Raw genomic sequence first — 8,091 nt, forward strand, 5'->3', positions numbered from 1 at the left:
CTTTGAATGCATTGGAGATGAAAAGAAGGATGGGCTGAAGTTCTACACTGATCCCTCTTACTTCTTTGACCTCTGGAAAGAAAAGATGCTGCAGGACACAGAAGACAAGAGGAAGGAGAAACGACGTCAGAAGGTGCGTGGCTAGGTGGGATGCGCTCACCAGTGTGCACACGGGTCCTTTGCTCAGAGAGTTGAGCTGTTATAGCTAGTGCTCAGGTGTTCTCAGGGTGCCCTCTTTTCACGTGACAGTCCCGGCACTTTAATCTAACACAGCAAGGCTATTTTTAAATAAATACAACAGGGTTCGTTCTGTAGCACTTGTGCCTTTAACAAAGCAACCTCTCCAGTTTGGTTTCTGGCTGTGTTTCATAACCCCTGTCCCTTGGCTCCCTCAGAACTTCCTAGAACAGTCAGCACTCCCATCAGGCATCGGGGTGCTTTGTCTTATTCACATTCATGCTGTGGAGAGCCGCCTCACTGTGACTGAGAACTTGGTCAGGCATTAGTGGGAGATTGGGAAGCATGGGTTATCTGTGCTTTCAGAGATATAACCTACAGATGAGCCTCCCCTTGGGGAGCGTGGAGGTAGACAACAAGAGGAATCCAAGTCGGCACATTTAGAGACAGCTGTCCTACACACCATCTTGGAAGGACCAGAAGGACTTGTTCCCGTTCAGGCGCTTCCTTAGTGCTGAGAGTTTAGACCTATCCCATTTAGAGAAGTGAATTTTATATATAAACTGTGTTCGGAAATCAACCCCAGGCCATGCTTTTAATCACAGGAAGCAGGCAGATCTCTGTAAGTTCAAGACCTGCCTGGTCTACATAACAGATTCTGAGCCAACCAAGGTTACATAGTGAGACCTTGTCTCAAAAGAAAAATCACCAAACACAAACCAGAAAAATAAGAGCAAACAGCAATAATATAATATTGCTGGGCAGCAGTAGCACACACCTTTAATTCCAGCACTCGGGGGACAGAGGCAGTTGAATCTCTGTGAATTCTAGGCCAGCCTAGTCCACAGAGCTAGTTCCAGGACAGCCAGGAATACAAAGAGAACCCCTATCTTGAAAAACAAAACAAAAAAACAAAAAACCCAAAAATAATAATATAATTCCAAAACAACCACCCAGCTTGCTTGACAAATACTACATCACACTGGAAGAAATACTTAGCCCTCTGGGATAGTGTGAGGTCAGAAGCCTTTAGCTGTATTGACCTAGTTGGAGTGGAGTTGAAGATGCATAAGAACGTGAGCTTTGGGAACAGGATTTAAGATTGGGCCAGGTGTAGCTCAGCAGCAGGCACCAGATCCTATGCACAGGTCTTGGCTTCACAGAGAGGGTAGAGAAGAGGGGGGTCACCCCAATTCTGGGACAGGGTCTGTAAGATGTGTGTTGGATTACACTCTCTTCTTACACTCATGGTTGCACAGGTGTAACTGCGGAATCTGGGAAGAACTACTGAGTTTTACGAAGAATTCATGCAAAGAAGTTGTGGAAGGGAAAAAAAAAATGCATCGAAAGGCATTTTTCTTTAACTCACAGTAACTTTCATTGTAAAGGGCAAAACCCAGGACTTTTAGGAGGGTCTTCCATGAACACTCCTGCCCTCCCAAAAGGCCCTCTCTTCTTAGGGTCCTCTCCAGGAGAGGCTTCCCTTCTGAAGGTTTTATTTTGTCTGTTTGCCTGTATGTATATCATGAATCACTTGAGTGACTGGTGCCTACAGAAGCCAGCAGAGGGCATCAGGCATCAGATCCTCTGAAACTGGAGTAACAGATGGTTGTGAGCCACCTTGTGGCTGCTGGGAACGGAATCCAGGACCTCTGGAAGAGCAGCCAGTGTTCTTAACCACTAACCCATCTCTCCAGTCCTGGGTGTTTACTTTTCTGGCCCATAGCCTGTTGAAACAAAATTCTTTTTGTTGTTGTTGATGGCATATCCCTAGTTTCATAGGGATATTGCCGTGTGTGTGTGTGTGTGTGTGTGTGTGTGATAGATCCCTCTCCCTATGTTTGAGCACCTGTATTTTGAGTTTCTGTGTGCCCTCCTATGTGTTAATAATGGCATCCATATTTTGCTTTGAAAATAATGCTTCAACGAAGTGCTATTTGAAGTTGGGTTACTTTGCATGCTGTTTAAACTTTAAGTTTGCTCTGGGGTTAATCTGGAAAGTGGAGTTTAAATGTGGATTCTGAACTTGTGTGACTGTCAGTGACTCCAATTTTGCTTAGTTGTCCCTTACAACTTTAAGGTAGCATGTTTAATTTCCTTTGTTCTTTGTCACCTAACTGTGATCATGGGGTGGTAGTAGTGACCCAGGAAGACCTTCATTGGAAGAAGACACAGACAACAGAGGGCTGATGTCTCACTCCAGATAACTCATCTTACAGGCTCTCATTTCAGGAGGACTCCCTGCTGAGTTTTCTTTTAAAAGTTGACCTCACCCAAGTAAGAATATTTCTTGCAGGCACAAACAGTGTAGTCATAAGTCCTCATTTGTCACAAAGAAACTCACAGGGTGACTGGCCGGCCAATTTTAACTTTAGTTTAATGTCTTGCTTCTGTTTTATTGAATCATTGTGATCTGTTTGAATGGGCTTCCAGTCTACAGCATTACAAGTTAGAATTCAAGCGAGGTGGTACACAGTTAGGTTGGAAGAGTGATCGCCTGACATGTATGAAGCCTGGATGTGAAGCCTGGAGAATCATAGGCCCGACATGGTGGCACATGCCTCTAATCCTAGTACTCAGAGGTAGAAGAAGGATGATCAGAAAATCAGGGTCCATTTTTTTTTTTTTCCTGACTCTTTTCTGGTGTCCAAGGTTTCTGAGTGAGGGTGTGGTGGGTCCTCTGGAATGAAATTCCAGATTTCCCTTAGTCTTCCAGTAGGAGCTGTGATCAATTGTGTTGACATTACAGGAGCCCAAACTTTGTGCATCATCTCTGTGAAGGGAATCAAGGGATGACTGAACACACTTCCTGCTGCTGGCGTGGGTGACATGGTGATTGCCACAGTTAAGAAAGGCAAACCAGGGGCTAGGTGGTGGTGGTGCCTTTAATCCCAGCACTCTGAAGGTAGAGGCAGGTGGATCTCTGTGAATCTGAGGCCAGCATCTACAGAGCTACAACACAGGAAAAACCCGGTCTCAAAAAACAAACAAACAAAACAAAACAACAAAACAAAAAAATCAAAACAAAAAAAAAAGGCAAACCAGAACTAAGAAAAAAGGTTCATCCAGCAGTGGTAATTTGACAATGAAAGTCATATCAAAGAAAAGATGTACTTTTTTGTTTGTTTGTTTGTTTTATTTTGAAGATAATGCGGGGTCATAGTAAACAATAAAGGTGAGATGATAGGTTCTGCTATCACAAGTCCAGTTGCAAAGGATTGTGCAAACTTGTGGCCAAGATTGCATTCATTGCAGGCAGCACTGCATGATTCTCCAGTGTATTTGTAAAAATATATTTGTTAAAAGGTCTTTGCTCCAAGAAAAAAAAAAAAAAAAGAAAGAAAGAAAACCAGGCTCATCCTGGGCTACATACTTGAGGCCATCCTGGGATACATTAGATTCTATGTTTAAAACAACAGCAAACAAACAAATAAAGTACCAAATTTATCAAGAAAATGTCAAAAATAGCAAAAATTACTTGATTTCTTCTCCCTTGGTTCTTTTTTCTTTTCACCTTTAAAACCTCAGCATTTAGAGTAGTCTCTACCTACCCAAGGAATAGGTGGGTGTTTGCTAGCAGGCAAGTCTAAACTTGTTACAGGGCATTTGATATTGTTTCCTGCCCAGGCCTACAAGCTCTGAAAAGGCAGACCCCAGGTAATCTTTCTACATTTGCTACCTTGAGTATTCAGAGAACTCTGGGAGCTTTGGGTTCTAACCTCCCAATTGAACTTTAGTATCAGTTTATTGACATGGTTCTGCTCCTAAGGTGAGGGATACAGGGACCCAAAAGTATTCACCGGCGTCAATTTTTGTCTTGACAAATAGCTTGGGATTTGAATTTTGCCATGCAAAGCACATACCCGTTTTCACTCCATATATGCTCTAATTTAAACATATATAGATGGAAAATCTGTGCAGTTTTTTTTAACCCTAGAAATGCTTCTCACCCTACCATCTGAGATGAAATTGTTCCATGCCCAGCTAGGTGGATCATTTTGTCAAAACTTGCTTTTGTCTCATAGTCTTCCCCGTGACTTACTCTTGGCATACATAACTTACTAGCAAACAGATCACAGTTCATTATTGGACTTAAACTGAACACCTTGAGTTAATTTGGAAAGTTTGGCTTACTTTATTAAAACTGCAGCCTTTTATCTTTTTACACCGGGGGCCAGTCCAGTGAGTCCATAACCAGAGACTACTGAAAGGCCATCTCCGTTCTCTGCAGATACAAAGCTTGTAAATGCAGATCAAAGCACTGTCCAGAGTAAAGTATACCAGAAATGGGGGGAAATGAGGAGGGGATGGTTGGATCCTGAGCCAAGGAAAATAACCCCAGTAGATTGGTGTAGTACAAGTAATAAAAACCCAGAGACAGATATTGGGGTTCAAGCTGAAGATCAGAAAAGCAAAGTAGCTAACTAGAGAGTTCTTACCGCTCCCAAACCTGGGGCAATTCTGTTCTCAGCGTGGCTGGAGACTGATTGCAGCATGAGACCCTGAGCTCCTGTCTTCTAAACCTCTATAGTGCTGGGATTAAAGGTGTACACCACCACTTCCCAGTCTCTATGGAAAACTAGTGTAGCTGCTGGGCTTAAAAGTGTGTACCACTACTGCCTGGCTTCTATGGCTGTGGCTAGCTTTGCAGTCTGGTGTTCAGGCAAGGTTTATTAGATCATAAACAATGTATCACCACAGATTGGCTTAGTGGTGGCATTTGAATAATATTTATGGAGAGAATAGTAGCAGTGTTTATCTATGATAACTTTCTGTTTTGATGTTTTCTTCAGGAAAGAATATGTGGAGTATTTTAGAAGTATAGGAACATTATGCCCCACGTAATTCTGAACAGTCCAGAAAAAAGTGGATGTGTGTGTGCTCACATGCGTGCATGTCTGTGTCTGTGTTTGTGTGTGACTGATTGGAAAAGCTTGTTCCAATACTATCAGGGCAAATAATATGGGAATATTTTTCTCCTGGTCTCATAGCTAGCCCATAAATCTGAAATTCTGTCAAAGAGAAAGGTTTAAAGTAGACCAAGTTAAATCGCCTGCGTGAAGTTGTGTGGAAGGTTGAACTTTGTGTCCATTACCTGCAGTAGACTTAGCACATACATTCTCTCCATCCTTACATGGCCACCGCATTGTATTTGTGAACTCAGTAGAAACAGGGAGACCTGTTTGGTTTTCCTTCCCTGGGAGCTAGCGAAGAGACTGATTCTCCTCCCCACATTGTGTTTTCAGGAATCCAGCTGAAAAAGGTGCAGGAACAACGTGAGCAGGAAGCCAAACGGGAGCCTGTCGGGAACGATGTGGCCACAATCTTGTCTAGACGCATCGCTGTGGAATAAGTGACTCAGGTGATGACTCAAGTTTGATGACAATGACTTTTCCGACTGTCGCACAGGGCCAGGTAGCAGATGGACAGCCAGGGCACCATATGGAAGTGTGTTAAGAGCCTGTGTGATCTCTGCACCCACATAGTGGTGTTACCCTGCAGCTTTAATGACTTTTGTATTAACAGTGTGCTATTGCTTCTGCACATCCTTCTGGATTTGTTGAGCATTTGCTGCGTAATACTTAAATGCCCATTGCTGTGACTTGCTATCACATTAGTAATTTTAAGAAGCTTTTGAGTTTCTTTCTATTTTTCTGGCACTGAGACCTAACTTGTCGGCATCATCCTCGCAACTTGGCCATTTTGAGCCTTTTGTTACGCTTACAGTGGCTTGCCTTTGTTGTTTCTCCTATGTTCCGTGTGCCCTGTGGAACTCCAGTTGACTTCCTGTTGCCTGCAAAATCCTGTTGCTCTTGGCTACTACTCCAGCACAGGGCCTGATTGCACACTTCCATGTCCTGCCGTGATGATAATGGACTGAGCTGTGAAACTGTAAGCCAGCCACCCCAATTAAGTATATTTCTTTATAAGAGTTTCTGTGGTCATGGTGTCTCTTCACAGCAATAGAAACCCTTACTAAGACACCCTCCCTTTGGCTGTCAGACTATTGAAACATATTCTCACCTCAAAGAGCATAAGACAATTTATTCTGGATCCAACAAGGAGTGGCCATGCCCCCCAAATTGCACCTCCTCAAATGAAGGTTCTTTTCAAATACACTGATGGAATTAACATCAGGTAGGGAAGTTCAAGAAAATGGGAATCTTGAGGCTGGACATGTGACTCTGTGGTTAGAGCACTGTCTGCTCTTCCAAAGGACATGTGTTCAGTTCCCAGAACCCACATGATGGTTCACACTCATCTGTATCTCCAGTTACAGGAGATTCAACACCCTCTTCTGGCCTCTGAGGGCATTGCATACACATGATACACAGGCATGCATACAGGTAAAACATCCAGACATATAAAGTATAAATAAAATTTATTTTCATAGGCTAGCTTTAATGAGCATAGTTTTAAAAAAAACCGTTTAGACATGTAAAAACATCATAGGAACCCCACTACACCCAAGGCTGCACCTGATAACCAGAACTCAGTGATATCACTCACCCAAGATAACCAGACAGTCCTAGACCCCATGACACCCACTGGACAGTCTACAAGCAGAGACCAAGAACAATGCTCTGCTCTGCACATCTGGAGAGACATCATCTTGATCTGCCTGTGGCTGGGGAGTCTCCCCAGGATCCTGACCCTTTGAGTCAGAAACTTCTGTTAGAGACTGGTCCTGATCTTAGGCTAAGATACGATGCACAGGTGAGCAGCCTTGGGGAGACAGACTTAAGACCATGGTTAGGAATTTAGACTCTGAATCTTGTGTGATGACCCACAGCATGATAAATATAATTTTTGTTACAATAACTACTCATATCTACCTTTTTGCTCTCGACAATCATAAACTGGCTGAAGTTGAAATTCTTTTTAGCATAGAAGCCAGAAATTCTGGTTTACCCTGAGCTAGGTCACTAAAACCTAGTGGTATTCATCAAGCTCCCAAGAATGGCATTTCGGAACTGTGTCTTATTCTTCTCACAAATGACACTATCACATTGTCCTCTACTGGAAATGTTACAGAAGGAAATGAGGACCAGGGGGAAGATGGTGTGCCTCTGAACCCTATGGTAAGTTGGAGGGGTCAGCTGGAATTGAGAATGCTAGGTTTGTTTCATTTATCATGGCTCCAGGCCTGCATGTCCACTCTGCCAGGGCAGTTAGGCTTGTTAGATCCCAGAACACCTACTGAAACTCACCAGAGAACTTGCTTGGGAGGACAAGCTACTGCCCGGAATATTGATTCAGTATAGTAGAAAGTTCATCACAGAAAATACAACCTCATGTTTCAGCCTCAGCCTGTAAACCAAAGGCCTGTGGATCAGGGACCCAAGCAGAGAAGGGAGCATGGCATCTTAGTCATTTTCAAAAGGTGAGGCTCAGACTGAGTGTGGTGGCATGTCGGTTATCCTAGCACTGAGGAAGCTAAGGCAGAAGGATTGAGAATTGACTGCCAGTCTAGGCTACACACTGCGTACTCTCTAAACTGGGAAAAGGAGAATATAGTGCCAGAGAGATGTCTCAGCAGTTAAGAGTGCTTAATCTTCTTCTAGAGGACCAGAGTTTGGCTATCAATACACATGCTGAGTGGCTCACAACCAGGAGCAACTCCAGCTCCAAGAGATCCAACACCTTTTCTGGCCTCCACTGGCTTCTGCATTTATGTGCCATCTGAGTGTATGTGCACACCAGTGCTGGTGCCTAAAGAGGCCAGAAGAGGGCGTCAGACCCTATGGAGCTGGAATTACAATTGTTTGTAGGCCACTCAATTCAATGCGAACGTTAGGGACCGAATTCAGCACCTCTACAAGAGCAGCAAATGGTCCTAACCACTGTGTCATCTCTGCAGTTTGTTATCTTGTGTATTTGTTATGGTAATGAAAAGCTGAGAAATGAAATTTG

Source organism: Phodopus roborovskii, unplaced genomic scaffold (assembly GCF_943737965.1).
Source record: "Phodopus roborovskii unplaced genomic scaffold, PHOROB, whole genome shotgun sequence".
NCBI classification, from domain to species: Eukaryota; Metazoa; Chordata; class Mammalia; order Rodentia; family Cricetidae; genus Phodopus; species Phodopus roborovskii.